Source organism: Canis lupus, chromosome 32 (genome assembly GCF_011100685.1).
Source record: "Canis lupus familiaris isolate Mischka breed German Shepherd chromosome 32, alternate assembly UU_Cfam_GSD_1.0, whole genome shotgun sequence".
Lineage (NCBI taxonomy): Eukaryota > Metazoa > Chordata > Mammalia > Carnivora > Canidae > Canis > Canis lupus.
In genome coordinates this window covers 14692311-14708267 of record NC_049253.1, presented here as the reverse complement: position 1 = coordinate 14708267, position 15957 = coordinate 14692311, and positions in this window count along the sequence as shown.

Sequence of the window (15957 nt, the reverse complement as noted above, 5' to 3'; positions counted from 1 at the left end):
TAAAAGGAAATCAGGACTGTCCATCACTTGTTACTCATCTGCTGTTTCTAGGACTCCAGGTCAAATACATTGTGGGAGGAGGTCATCCCGAGGATGGAACAACCAGTTGACCATGGAGCTGGGCCAGGGCAATCAAAGTCTCTTCACCCTATTCACCCCCCTGGCCTTACAGGCTATGTTTTGCCTGTCATTCCCACAATGAGAGCCATTTTCAAGGATGCAGCTTTGAAAGAGTAGTGTGTTTTGGAAATTATTCTGAATGGTATGCATGACTGAATTCTGTTAAAGTCTTTATATAAAATTTTAAGATGCTAGCTGGCAAATGTGGAGATCTACTCATCTCTTCATCTTGCTGCTGCCAGGGACAAGCCTCACAGGTAAGTTCCCTTGTATACTAAACCTGCCACCTTCGATCTCAGGTGGCCTGTCTCTTCCATCTCTCCTTACTCTCTGCATGCAGCAGCCCATTGACAAACCAATATAACACCCTTCAAAATTTTTTTTGAATGTGGAAATTAGTATATACATTTGTATAGAATAATCTTTACAATGTTTTATTTATTCAAACAATGTAAATCAGAACAAACATATGGTATACATTGAATTACTATGTTTATTTCTATTCTAGTCACCCAAATGTCACTATAGTAGGTCTTTTTAGGTCAACAGATTAGGAAGGGAGTTTTTGTAGTGATTTATTTACTGTGCAATGTTTCTTGAAGCCATAGGCAAGACTTTTAATAAAAACTTTGAAATAAATCTGAATATGATAGTCTATAGTGAAAAAGAAAGGATGGAGCTCTTTAAAAACATTGTAAGATAGAGATATTACTTATTTTATTTCACTTTTGAGCTTCAAGTGTGTATTTGGGGGTCATTGACATGTTGCCATGGTCCAACTGATAATACTGCTTCCAAAATACTCTTGCTCCATTCTATCTTGCTATATCATGTAAACTCTAAGTGAAGTTTGTATTTGTGACTGAAAATTTGAGACAGTTATTTATGAAATGTTCTGTAAAGAATGCTTATTTATGTTTTCATTTCTGCGCTATACTTTTATGGCCATATGGCTTATATGATAGGTTAATTAGCAACAGAGTCAGCAAATACATATTTAACAATTTACGTGTTCAAAGATGGCATTATGCCAAGTATTATGGGATATAAAAATGATCTTAAGCATGGTTTGTCCACAAGATAGCTGATCAATATGGGAAGAATAAATAATTTAAAACAGAAAAAAGATTAAGTTCAGCTTAAGGCAGTGCCACCTAAAAATTGCATATCAGTTTGGTCCCTACCAACATGTTTGTTTTCTGTCCTATGGGAAAAAGATACTGATAATTACCAACAAAGTCCTGGCAAAAAAAAACTTCTTTCATAATACTGTAAAATATATAAACACAAGACAAGAATTAAAAACCACAGAGGAAACTGTATTCCTTGGAATTAGAATCTTGTATTCATTGTGGATTCTAGTTCCCAAAGGAGAAATAAATCAAAGATGTTCACTTGGGTTATCACTTTAACAGTTGCATTTTAATTGAGAATTTTATTGAAATAATTGTACATTCACATGCAGTTGTAAAAAATATTATAGAGATATTCCATGTAGTTATATACTTTTTACCCAGTTCTTCCAAGGTTAACATTTTGAAAAACCATGGTGTAACAACCATGATGTCAGCACTGATACAATCCAATGATCTTATCTAGATTGTGTGTGTGTATGTGTGTGTGTGTTTGTGTGTGTGTGTGTGTGCTTAGTTCTATGAAATTTTATCACATCTAAGATTATATACCTGCTAAGACAGTCAAAATACTGAAAAATCCCTTCATCACAAGGATCTCTTGTATTTCATTTTTATAATCACATCTACCTTCCCAGCCCTTCCTAGCCTCTAGCAACCTTTTCAAAAACTCAGTCATTTCAAAAATGTTATATACACTGAATCATTTAGTGTATATAACATTTCAAAACTTTTTCCCTCATTCAGCTAATTCCTTGGAGAGGCATCCAAATTGTGGCATTTATTAATAGTTCATTTCTTTTTATTGCTAGGTAGTATTCCATGCTATGTATGCACTAAAATTTGTATGACCTTTGATCTATTTAAAGAAAGCTGGGCTGATTATAGCTTTTGGCTATTACAAATAAAACTGCTATAAACATTCATGTACAGGTCTTTGTGCATTCACAAGTTTTTATTTCTCTGTGATAAATGCCCAAGGGTGCACTTGCTGGGTCCTTTGGTAACTGCATGTTTATTTCTATAGGAAACTGCCAAAATTTTTTCCAGAGTCGAACTTTTGCATTTCTATCAGCAATGTATGAATGACCTATTATCTGCGCATGCTTGCCATTATTTGGTGTTGTAACTTTTTAACAATATATATTTAAGCCAGTCTGATAAATGTATAGTGATATTTCACTGTGCTATTAATTTATATTTCCCTGTTGGCTAATGATATTCACTACGTTTTCATAGGCTTATTTGACATTTGTGTATTCTCTTCATTGTAATGTCTCTTTATGTCTTTTGCCCATTTTCTAATTGGGTTACTTTTACTGTTGAGTATTGAGATTTCTTTATATAATCTAGATAGTTTTTTTGTCAAATGTCTAGTGAATTAGCTTCTTCTTGCTGCTGTACCAAATTACCACAAAACTAGTGACTTAATACAAATTTATCATTTTATATTTTGGAAGATCAGAAGTCCAGAATGAGTCTTACAAGGCTACAACCAAGATGTCTATAAGGATGGTTCCTTCTGTGGGTCTATAGGAAGGCGGGGAGATAGACGTCTCTATTCCTTGCCTCTTGCGCCTTCTAGACGTCCCTGCATTCCTTGCATTGTGACTGTATCACCACATTGTCTACTTCAACCATCCCACTATCTTGCCCCTGAGTCTAGCCCTCTTGGGACCCTTTTATAAGAAACCTTTGATTACATTGGTTTTCATAATCTCCCTCCTCATAATGCAGGATACATTTCCCCATCATATATATAAAGTTTCATTTGTCATATAAGGAAACATTCACAAGTTCATGGGATTAGGACATAAATATCTTTGTGAGGGAGATTATTCAACCGACCAACATGATTTGCAAATATTTTCTCTAAGTCTGAAGATTGTCTTTTCATTTTCTTTACATGAGCCTTTAAAGAGTTTACTCCTAGATATTATTTTCTCCCATGTGTTTTTATACAAGTTAATAAAGTATTACATTTTCATTTAAGTCTATGACTTATTGTGAATTACTTTTATATAAAGTGTGAAGTTTAATTAGAGGTTTACTTTTTTTTTTTGCCCATGGATGTACAATTGCTCCAGTCTCATCTGCTGAAAAGACTATCCCACTTTCATTGACTAGCTTTTGCACCTTTGACAAAAATCAGTTAAGTACATCTGTATGGTTTATCTCTGGATTCTTTGTTCGTTTTTTTTGTTTTGTTTTTTTTTGTTTTTTTTTTTAATCTGTGTGTCTGTCCTTCTGCCAATACCACAAAGTCTTTCTCATTTCTGTAGCTATATAGTATAACTGAATATTGAATAAAGTGTTTCCTCTAACTTGATTCTTCTTTGGCAAGATTGTTTGTAGCTATTCTAGGGTCTATACCCTTCCATTGTAGAATAAGCTAGTCTATGCCTACAAAAAACAAAACAAAACAAAACAAAACAAAAAACCTAAAAACACCCCAAAAAACAACCACAGAAAACCTTACTGTAATTAAGATAGGAGTTGCAGTAAACATACGAATATAGATTTAGGGACAATTGACATTTTTACTGAACTGAGTCCTGAGTCTATAAATACAACATGTCTCTCTGTTTAGGTTTTCCTTGTGTTCTTTCATCAGCATTTAGTAATTTCCAATACAGCATTCCTGAATATGACTTATTAAGTGTATATGTAATTATTTCATTTTCTTTGGAACAATTATAAATGGTGCATATGGTGTCTTTTTTTTATAATTTCTTTTTTTTATTGGTGTTCAATTTACCAACATACAGAATAACCCCCAGTGCCCGTCACCCAATCACTCCCACCCCCCGCCCTACTCCCCTTCTACCACTCCTAGTTTGTTTCCCAGAGTTAGCAGTCTTTACGTTATGTCTTCCTTTCTGATATTTCCCACACATTTCTTCTCCCTTCCCTTATATTCCCTTTCACTATTATTTATATTCCCCATATGAATGAGAACATATAATGTTTGTCCTTCTCCGACTGACTTACTTCACTCAGCATAATACCCTCCAGTTCCAACCACGTTGAAGCAAATGGTGGGTATTTGTCATTTCTAATAGCTGAGTAATATTCCATTGTATACATAAACCACATCTTTTTTATCCACTCATCTTTCGATGGACACTGAGGCTCCTTCCACAGTTTGGCTATTGTGGACATTGCTGCTATAAACATCGGGGTGCAGGTGTCCCGGCATTTCATTGCATCTGTATCTTTGGTGTAAATCCCCAGCAGTGTAATTGCTGGATCGTAGGGAAGATCTATTTTTAACTCTTTGAGGAACCTCCACACAGTTTTCCAGAGTGGCTGCACCAGTTCACATTCCCACCAACAGTGTAAGAGGGTTCCCTTGTCTCCACATCCTCTCCAACATTTGTTGTTTCCTGCCTTGTTAATTTTCCCCATTCTCACTGGTGTGAGGTGGTATCTCATTGTGGTTTGGATTTGTATTTCCCTGATGGCAAGTGATGCAGAGCATTTTCTCATATGCATGTTGGCCATGTCTATGTCTTCCTCTGTGAGATTTCTGTTCATGTCTTTTGCCCATTTCATGATTGGATTGTTTGTTTCTTTGGTGTTGAGTTTAATAAGTTCTTTATAGATCTTGGAAACTAGCCCTTTATCTGATACGTCATTTGCAAATATCTTCTCCCATTCTGTAGGTTGTCTTTTAGTTTTGTTGACTGTATTCTTTGCTGTGCAAAAGCTTCTTATCTTGATGAAGTCCCAATAGTTCATTTTTGCTTTTGTTTCTTTTGCTTTCGTGGATGTATCTTGCAAGAAGTTACTGTGGCCGAGTTCAAAAAGGGTGTTGCCTGTGTTCTTCTCTAGGATTCTGATGGAATCTTGTCTCACATTTAGATCTTTCATCCATTTTGAGTTTATCTTTGTGTATGGTGAAAGAGAGTGGTCTAGTTTCATTCTTCTGCATGTGGATGTCCAATTTTCCCAGCACCATTTATTGAAGAGACTGTCTTTCTTCCAATGGATAGTCTTTCCTCCTTTATCGAATATTATTTGACCATAAAGTTCAGGGTCCACTTCTGGGTTCTCTATTCTGTTCCATTGATCTATGTGTCTGTTTTTGTGCCGGTACCACACTGTCTTGATGACCACAGCTTTGTAGTACAACCTGAAATCTGGCATATGGTGTTTTTAACTTCAGTTTCCATATGTTCATTGTTAGTATTTAGATATATAGATTACCATTGCTATTGTATCCTTTGACCTTGCTGAACTCACTCATCAGTTTTCTTGCTTTTCAATCTGTCTGCTTTTTTATCTTTTCACTCTCTTATTGCACTGTCTAGAACTTCCAGCATTATATTTGAATAGGAGTGGTGACCGTGGACATCCTTACCTTGTTCCCAATCTTAGAAAAATACATGCAAAGTCTTTCATCATTAAGTGCGAATTCAGCTGTAGGGTAAATTAAATTAAGTTGAGGTCATTCCTGTCTATTCCTAACTGGCTGAGCATTTTTATCATAAATATATGTTGCATTTTGTCAAATATTTTTTGTCAGTGATTATGATTGTCTAATTTTTCATCTTTATCTGGTTGATATGGTGAATTACATTGGCTGATTTTTGAATATTAGATGACTAGGAAAAATCTAAATAGATCATACTACAAAAGAATTTTTAATTTCAAATTCCACTCCCTCATTGCTAGTATATCAGAAAGTAATTGATTTTTGTATTCTAACATACCCTTCAAACTTGCTATAATTGTTTGTTAGATCCAATAGTTTTGTCAGTTCTTTCAGACTTTCTGCATAGATGATCATGTTATCTGTGAACAGGGATGTTCTTATGTTTTTCCCTGCCATATACCTTTTATTTCCTTTTCTTGCCTTATTGCATTAGCTGGCATTTCCAAGAGAATGGTTCAAAAATGTGGTGAGAGGAGACATCCTTGCCTTGTATCTGGTCTTAGTGAGAATGTCTCCCAGCATTATGATGTTAACTATAGGTTTTTATGGATATTCTTTAACAAGTTGAGAAAGTTCCTATTCATAATTTACTGAGAGTTTTTATCATGAATGGGTATTAGATTTTGTCAGATGTGTTTATAGCATTTATTGATAAGATCATGTGATTTATCTTTTTTTAACCCATTTATGTGATGGATTACATTAATTAATTTTTGAATGTTTAACCAGCCTTACATATATGGGATAAATACCACATGGTTGGGTGTATAATTCTTTTTATAATTTGTTGGATTCAGTTTGCTGATATTTTACTAAGGATTTTAAAATCATTGTTTGTTGATAGATATTTATCTGTATTTTTCTTGAAATTTATCTGCTATGGATATTAGAGTAATGCTAGCTCATAGAATGAGTTAAAATATATTCCCTCTGCTTCTATCCTCTAAAAAGGATTGTAGATTATTGGTATAATTTCTTACTTAAATGGTTGGTAGAATTCACCAGTGAACTCATTTTAGGGAACTTGCTTTCCATTTTGGAAAGTTATTAACTATTGATTCAATTTCTTTAATTGATAGAGGCCTACTCAGATTTTTTAGTTCTCCTTGCATGAATTTTGTTAGATTGTGTCTTTCAAGGACATGGTCTATTTTATCTAAGCTATCCAATGTGGACATAGTTTGTTTACAGTATAACTTTTTTTAAAAGATTTTATTTTTTTTATTCATGAGAGACACAGAGACATAGGCAGAGGGAGAAGCAGGCTCCCTGTGGGGATCCTGATGCAGGACTCTATCCCAGGACCCCAGGATCATGACCTAAGCCAAAAGCAGACACTCAACCACTGAGCCACCCAGGTGCCCCATTACAGTATGCCTTTATTATCCTTTTAATGTTCATGGGATCTGTAGTGATGTATACTCTTTCATTTCTGATATTAATAATTTGTGTCCTCCCTCTTCTCAGTTAGCCTGGCTGGAAGTTGATTGATGTTATTGATCTTTTTTTTTTTTAAGATTTTATTTATTCATGAGAGACACACACAGAGAGGGAGAGAGGCAGAGACATAGGTAGAGGGAGAAGCAGACCCCATACAGGGAGCCCGCCTCAGACGCGATCCTGGGTCTCCAGGGTAACGTTCTGGGCTGAAGGCGGCGCTAAACCACTGAGCCACCCGGGCTGCCCTTATTGATCTTTTCAAAGAACTAGCTTTTGGTTTCATTGTTTTCTATTGATTTTCTCTTTTAATTGTCATTGATTTCTGCTCTAATTTTTATTACTTTTGCTTACTTTGGATTTAATTTGCTTTTCTTTTTCTAGGTTCCTTAGTTATAAACTTACATTGGTTTTAGGTGTTTCTTTTTTCTATTATTTGTATTCATTCAATGCTATCAATTGCCCTCTAAAGTGCTGCTTTCACTGCATTCTACAAATTTGTTTTAGCCATGTTTCATTTTCATTTAGTTCGAATATTTTAAAATTCCTCTTGAGATTTGTTCTTTGGCCACGTATTATTTTGAAGTGTGTCGTTTAATCTCCATATATTTGGGGATTTTCCAGTTACTTTTCTGTTACTGATTTCTAGTTTAATTCCACTGTGGTCTGAGAACAGCATTACATGATTTCTATTTTTAAAAATTTTTAAGGCATTTTTTGTGTGTGTGTGTCTCAGAATGTGGTCTATTTCAGCAAATCTTCCAGGGGAGCTGGAGAAAAACATGTATTCTGCTGCTATTGGATGGATGAAGTAGTCTATACATGTTCATTATATCCTGTTGATTGATGGTGTTAAGTTCAACTATGCCATTGCTGATTTTCTGGCTGCAGGAACTACCTATTTCTGAGAGGGAGATATAGAAGTCTCCAACTATGGTAATGGGTTCATGTATTTTTATTTGTAATTCCATTTGGTTTTGCCACACATAGTTTGGCACTCTTTTATTCGATGCAATACGTTAAGGATTGTTATGTCTTCTTGGAGAATTGACCCATTTATCATATGCAATGCCCTTCTTTAACCCTGATAGTTTTTCTTGAAGTCTGCTTTGTCTGAAATTAATTTACTCCTGCTTTCTTTTGATTAGTGTTAGCAAGGTATATTTTCCTCTGACCAATTACTTTTTACCTATATTTGTTTTTGTATATAAAAGTAGGTTTCTTTTAGACAATATATGGCTGGGTTGTGTTTTTTAGTTCACTCCAACGATTTTTGTCTTTTAATTGGTGCACTTAGACCATTGACATTCAAGTTGATTATTCATATAGTTGTATTAATATTCTTCCACCCATCTCACATTGTTCATTACTGTCATTCATTTCACCTATATAAAACATATAGATAGATAAGATATATGCATCCATGTACATATTCAAATACATTGTTGCTATTTTTATTTGGGGGAAACTGTTATCTGATAGATCAATCATGAATTAGAAAATATATTTTTATTTTACCTTCACCTCTACCTTTACTCTTTAAGCTCTTCTTTTATTTATGTAGACCCAAGTTTCTGATGTATATTATTTTCCTTTTCTGAAAAGATCTTTTAGCATTTTCTGCAAAGCACATCTATTGGCAAAAATTTTCTCAATTTTGTCTGACAAAGTCTTTATTTCTCCTTCACTTTTGAATAATAACTTTACAGAGTACAGAATTCTAGGTTGGTAAGTTTTATTTTTTTTCTCTCAACACCTTAGAATTTTTATTCCACTCTCTCTTCGCTTGCAGGGTTTTTGAGAAGTCAGATATAATTCTTAACTTTGTTTATCTAGTATAGGTATGCATCCTGTGCTCCCACTTCTTTCGGGGCCTTTTCTATTTTTGATTTTCTGTAGTTCAAAAATGTTATGCTGAGGGTAGTTTTTTTATTTTTTGTTCTTTTCCTTCTAGATATTCTCTCAGTTTTCTGGATCTGTGGTTTTGTGTCTGACATTAAATTGAAAAAATTCTGTCATTATTGTTTCTCTTTTTCTTCTCTTGATAGTCTTCTTATGCATATGATACACATTTTATAGTTGTGAGTCCTTGGATATCCTGTTTCGTATTTTTTCATCTTTGTTCTCTTTGCTTTTCAGTTTTTGAAGATTTTATTGGTATAGTCTCTATTTCAGAGATTCTTTCCTTGCCCATATCTAGTCTACTAATAAACTCATCAAAGGTATTCTTCATTTCTGTTACAGTTTTTCTGTTTTGATCTTTGGCATTTATTTTTGCCCTTTCCTAGGATTACATTCCCCATCTGCTCTTGCATGCTGTCGATTTTATCCATTAGAGCCCTTAGCATATTAATAACATTGTTTTACATTCCTAGTTGGATAAATCCAACATTCCCGCCATGTCTGGTTCTGATGTGTGCTCTGTCCTTTCAAGTTGTGTGTTTTGCATTTTATTATGTCTCATAATTTTTTGTAGATAGTGAGACATGATTGATTCACTAGCTAAAGGGAACACTTGCACATAGAACTTTAGTAATGTGGTGTGTGGTGTGGGGGTAGGTAAACCATTCTATAATTGTATGGTTAAGTCTTAGCCTTTTAGTGAGCCTATGTGTCTAGAATATAAACTTCAAAAATGTTTCTCATTTTTTTTCCACTTAGGTGGTACAGTATGGCTAGAATGGGATGAAGTTAGGTATTTCCCTTCCTGTATGTCAATTTGGTTCTGATAATAACCCAGCAGGCTAGACTCTGGTTAACTATTTTCCCCTGAGGACAGGCCTTGTTTATAACACAATGCTCTGGCACATTTCAAAATGGTTTCTTTTCACCAACTCATGCTGGAAGCCCAAGAGGATTTTTCTCCAGTATTTATTGTGGAAACCTGGTTGAGCTTCTGGATGTAAACTTCACATATATTGTGGGAATTCCCGTTATAACTGGATTCCCTGGAGTTTTTAATTTTCAGTTTTCTACACTTTATCATTAGCAGTTCTTCAGCTACAGTTCAAGTTTCCTCCACGCTAGTTACCATGGTGATTTCCCTTACTGAGTCTCTGTTCTGATAACCTATGACTCCCTTATTTGCCTGTCTCCAGTCTTTGATGTAGTCATTTGTCCTATGTCTTTCCTTCTATGTAAGATCCAAGAACAGTTGGTTTTAAGTCTGTTCAGGCTTTAATTTGTTTTAGAATAGAGTGGCAACTTCCAAGTTCCTTATGTGTGGAAACAGCTAATTCTTTTTATGTATTGTTGAATTCAGTTTACCAATATGTTGGGGGATTTGTAGTCTAAGATCATGGGATATAATGGTCTGTCATCTTTTGTATTGTACTTTCTTTTTTCAGTTCTGGTATCAGAGTAATAATAAGCTTATAAAATGAATTGGAAAGTATTTCTTCATTTTCTGGAAGTGATTATGTAAAGTTGGTGTTAATCATCTTTATATGTTTGGTGGAATTCTCCAATGAAATCATCTGGGCCTACAGACTTCTTATTCAAAAGCTTTTAAATTATGAATCTAATTTCTCTAATAATTATCTTTATTCAGATTAATATTTTTTCTTGGTTGAGTTTTGGTAACTTATGGTTTTTAAGGAATTGGTCCGCTTATTCTAAGATGACAAGATTTTGAATGTAAAGTTGTTTATAATATTACCTTACTTTTTTTAATGGCTGCAAGGTCTGAAGTGACACCTCTTATTTTCAATATTGGTGTTTTTTTTAAGATTTTATTTATTTATTCATGAGAGATACAGAGAGGCAGAGACATAAGCAGAGGGAGAAGCAGGCTCTCCGCGAGGAGCCTGATGTGGGACTCAATCCTCGGACCCTAGGATCACAGCCTTAGCTGAAGGTAGACACTCAACCAATGAGCCACCCAGATCCCAACATAGGTGTTTTGTACTTTCTTTTTGTTTTTGTCTGTATTGGTAGAATTTTATCAGTTTTATTAGTATTTTCTCCCATGAACTAGATTTTGTCAGTTTTATGTTTTCAATTTTATTCCTTTCTGGATTTGCTCTTATTATTTATTTAATTCTGCTAACTCTAGCTTTGTTTTACTGCTATTTTTCTAGATTTTTAAAAAACTTTGATTATTGATCTAAAACCTCTCTTTTCCCATATTAGCATTTGGTGCTATAAATTTTCTTCTCAGCAGTATTTTAGCTGCATCACATTTTTAGAGAGTTGTATTTTCATTTAGTTCAACATCTGTATTTATTCCATTTTGGTCTCTTTTTATTTAGAGGTGTGTTGCCTAATTTCCACATGTTTTTAAATTGTCCTGTTATCTCTCTGTTATTTATTTCTAATTTGATTTCATTATGATCAGATAACACACTCTTTAAAGTCTCAATTATTTTAAAATTGTTGAGTTATTTTTCATGTCCCAGGATATAGTCTTTCTGGCAACTATTTTAGCTTCCACGGTTTTAGACAAGAAATCTACTATCATTCAAGTTGGAATTCTTCTAGAAGTAATGTTTTATTTCTTCCTGTCTGATCTCAAGATCCTGCGTTAGCCTTTGGTTTCTTCCCTGGGAGAATCACCTCTCCTCTCCAGCCCTGCCTGGGGAGATGGAAGGCATTGACAACAAACGCTCTGGGAATAGCTAGTGGATTCACAGCTTTTCTTCTCCCCAAACTCAACTCCCTGCTTGCCTCACTGCCTCTCTTCTGCTCTCTGTCTTCTACTTACCTTCTTCCAACTGCTAAATTAGACAAGAGGCAATCACTTCTCCTTTGGTTGTCTTATACATTATTTTCAGGATATGTACTTGTGCTTAGAGGTGAAGAACAGGAAAAAATAGGTATACAGTATCTAGTCTGGATGGGAAGTCCAGTCATAATTGCAATTTGATCCACTTTGTATTTTTTTAGAGGAGAATTTTTTAAAGATATATTTTATTTATTTATTCATGAGAGACACAGAGAAAAAGAGAGAAGCAGAGGGAAAGACAGGCTCCATGCAGAGAGCCTGATGCGGGACTCGATTCCCAGGACTCCAGGATCACACCCTGAGCCAAAGGCAGATGCTCAACCGCTGGGCCACCCAGGGGTCCTATGATCCACTTTGTATTTTAAGTGTCCCAAAATATGAAATTAATTAATGATTTATTTATTATGATATGTCATGAAGATATCACAATATATTATAAACAAAAGCAGGTATTAAAAGTCAGTGTGTATGTTTTAATCTCAAATTCCTAAGTATATAGGCATTTTCAAATATACACAGAAAGGAAATATATAAAAATATTAAAAATAATTATTTCTAGATGGTGGATAATGGCTAATTTTTATATTCTCCTATTTTTTGTAACCTCTAAATTTCCTGAGTGTACATATTGTGCATGTTTATTTTATTATTAGAAAATAAGGGACAGCCCAGGTAGGTCAGCGGTTTAGTGCCACCTTCAGCCCAGTGTGTGATCCTGGAGACCCAGGATCGAGTCCCACGTTGGGTTCTCTGCATGGGGCCTGCTTCTCCCTCTGCCTGTGTCTCTGCCATTCTCTCTCTCTCTCTCTCTCTGGCTCTTTGTCTCTCATGAATGAATAAATAAAATCTTTTTTTAAAAAAGAAAATAAGTAGGAAGCAGACAATGGAAATAATTGTTTTTGTAGGGAAGAAGGTGGAAAGTGTAAGAGGAAGATTGGCCAGTTATTTTAAGAATATCTTGTCCAAACTTCTGCTTTTATACATTATCCTTTCAAAAAAAGGATCCAGCAGAAAAAGGTTCATACAATTATATCCTTCCCTGTAGTGGTGGGATAAGCAGCTGAAACAAACAAGCAAAATTAAAAGAAAAAGAAAGAAAAGATAAGGAAAAAAAAGCAAAGGTTCCCTCACTTAAATAGCATGGCTGCTGAAGGACTGATCACCGCAGAAGAAACTTAGCTCTTGCCCTTGAAAATTTGTGACTTAGATGCATACATAAGACACCATTGCTGAAACAGATACAAATACCTGAAAACAATTACAGACATCACTTTAGGAGATTCTTTCGTATCCTACATTCTTTCTTTGCCGACTGCCCACTTCCCATACATAAAATTAGTTGTCTCAACAAGGTAAATAAACAGTTATGTTCCAATCATAGACTGGTATTATGTAAAACTAATCTGTAAGAGTTCAGGACATGGTTATTGGAATCTCAGAATCAATTTATCTAATATCTCAAACCTCAAAGCACAAGCAACATCAGAAACAAAAATATATCTTAGTTCTCATGCATATCTCAGATGCCAATCTGGGTTGGCATAAACATGAAGGGCAGCTTAACAAAAGTACAAGGATACAGGGATAGTTTACAGAGTTCACAGAACAGGCAAACTATCCAAGATAGAACACTATCTAGAACACTATGAAAGCACAGTTAAGACTAGAAACAGAGAAACATTAATGATATCAGCAGAATTGGGATCCCTGGGTGGCTCCGCAGTTTAGCACTTGCCTTAGGGCCAGGGTGTGATCCTGGAGTCCCGGGATCAAGTCCTGCATCAGGCTCCCTGCATGGAGACTGCTTCTCCTTCTGCTTCTGTGTCTGCCTCTCTCTCTCTCTGTGTCTTTCATGAATAAGTAAATAAAATCTTTAAAAAAATGATAGCAGAAGGAATAAATGGAACTTATCTCTAATCTCCAATATTCACTTATTAATAAACTCCTATCTCCTTGTGTCTCAATTTAAATTCCTGGCATTGGGAAGCACATACCAATGGACAGACAGAATGAGAAAGAGGGAGAAATTTAATTTTATAAATATATGTGAAGTATCCACTTTTTGTCTTATGGACAAATAAAAAAATGACTGGTAAGGACATATTTTGGTAGGTAAGTGGGGCAGTTATAATTTCTCCACACTGTATTTAATCTCTTTGTTATTCAACCTACATATACTTTTCTTTTCTTGTACAAAATTCAAAATCCATTATCACATGTACAAATATAAATACATCCATAATCTCTCAAATGGAGATAATCATAAGTCACATCTAGCATCTACACTTTGTTTTCTACTTTAAAAAAAAAGACTTGATTTGTTTATTTATCTATTCATTTTAGAGAGAGAACAGGAGAGAACACGAGCAGGGGGAGGAGTAGAGGAAGTGGGACAAGCAGACTCCATGCTGAACCAGAGCCCAATGTAAGGCTCCATCTCATGACACTGAGATAATAACCTGAGCCAAAATCAAGAGTCAGATGCTTAACTAACTGAGCTGCCCAGGCACCCCCTAGCATCTACATTTTAAAAACATTCCATCCAAAGCTGCAGAACACACCTTATTCTCAAGGGCACACGGAGCATTCTCCAGGATTTATCTATGTATCTATGTATCTATGTATCAGGCTACTAAACAATTCTTAATAAATTTAAGAAGATTGTTTTCTGACCACAATGGTATGAATCTAGAAATAAATTACAAGAAGAATATTACAAACTACACAAATATGTGAGCGTTGAGCAACATGCTCCTGAACAACCAATGGGTAAAGAAAAGGAAATCAAATAAATTAAAATAATATCTGAGACAGATGAAAAGGGAAACACAACATATCAAAATGTATGGCTGCAGCATTTCTAAGAGGGGCATTCACAGAGATAAATAGCTACATTTTTTAAAAAAGAAAGATGTAAAATAAAATAAACAACCTAAATTTACACCAAAAGAACCAGAGAAAGAAAAACAAGTTTATTAGCACAATGAAGCAAATAAAAAATGATCAGATGAGAAATAAATAAAATACAAACTAAAAAGACAATAGAGGGGGGTGCCCTAGTGGCTCAGTCGGCTAAGCGTCCCTCTCTTGATTCCGGCACAGGTCATGATCTCAGGTCCTGAGACAGTGCCCTGCACCAGGCTCTGCACTGGGATGGAGCCTGTTTAAGATTCTCTCCGTATCTCCCCTGCATTTCTCCCACGTGCTCCCATGTGCAAGCTCTTTCTCACTCTCTCAATAAATAAATAATAAATAAAAAATTAATAAAAAAATTCTTAAAGAGGGGCACCTAGGTGGCTTAGCTGGTTAAGCATCTGACTCATGGTTTCTGCTTATGTTATGACTCATGGATGGTGAGATCAAGCCTTATGTTGGTCTCTGCACTCACCTAGGAGTCTGCTTGAAGACTCTATTTCCCATTTCTATCAAAGAATGCATCACCCCTGGAAGGGTCCCGAAAGAATAAAGCAAAGAATATAACACCAAGGAGGCAGCACCTTGTTTTAATTAGGTAATAAAGTCATTTTGTGAAGATTTTGTGCCTTACCTACTCATCTGTCTATTTTGGAATTTAATTCAGGATGTAGATGGTCGCCATAATAATGCATATTAAAAATAATCATTTGAATTGAAATTGAAAACAAAATTAGACTCTTCCTGACAGAACGTGAATCTCATTTGGTTAATTGTATTTATTATAAGAATTGGAAAAAAAAAAAGAATTGGCTTTGCTAATCAATTTATATCCCACCAGCTGAGTTAAGTTCAAGGGTTTGATGCAAATAAATTTAAAGCACATAGTAAGATAAATGCAGTTTGTTTAAAAACTGCATTGCCAGAGTTATAGCAGAATTTATCTTATTTCCATTTTATCAACCCTTTCTGATCATACTGCTTTAAATAAGATGCCTCTAACTGAAAACATAGCAAGCATTGTCAATAATCATTGCTGAATTTCTTTTTTTTAATTTTTATTTTTTTTACATATTTTTAATTGGAGTTCAATTTGCCAACATATAGCATAACACCCAGTGCTCATCCCATCAAGTGCCCCCCTCAGTGCCTGTCACCCAGTCACCCCCACATCCTGCCCACTCCCCTTTCCA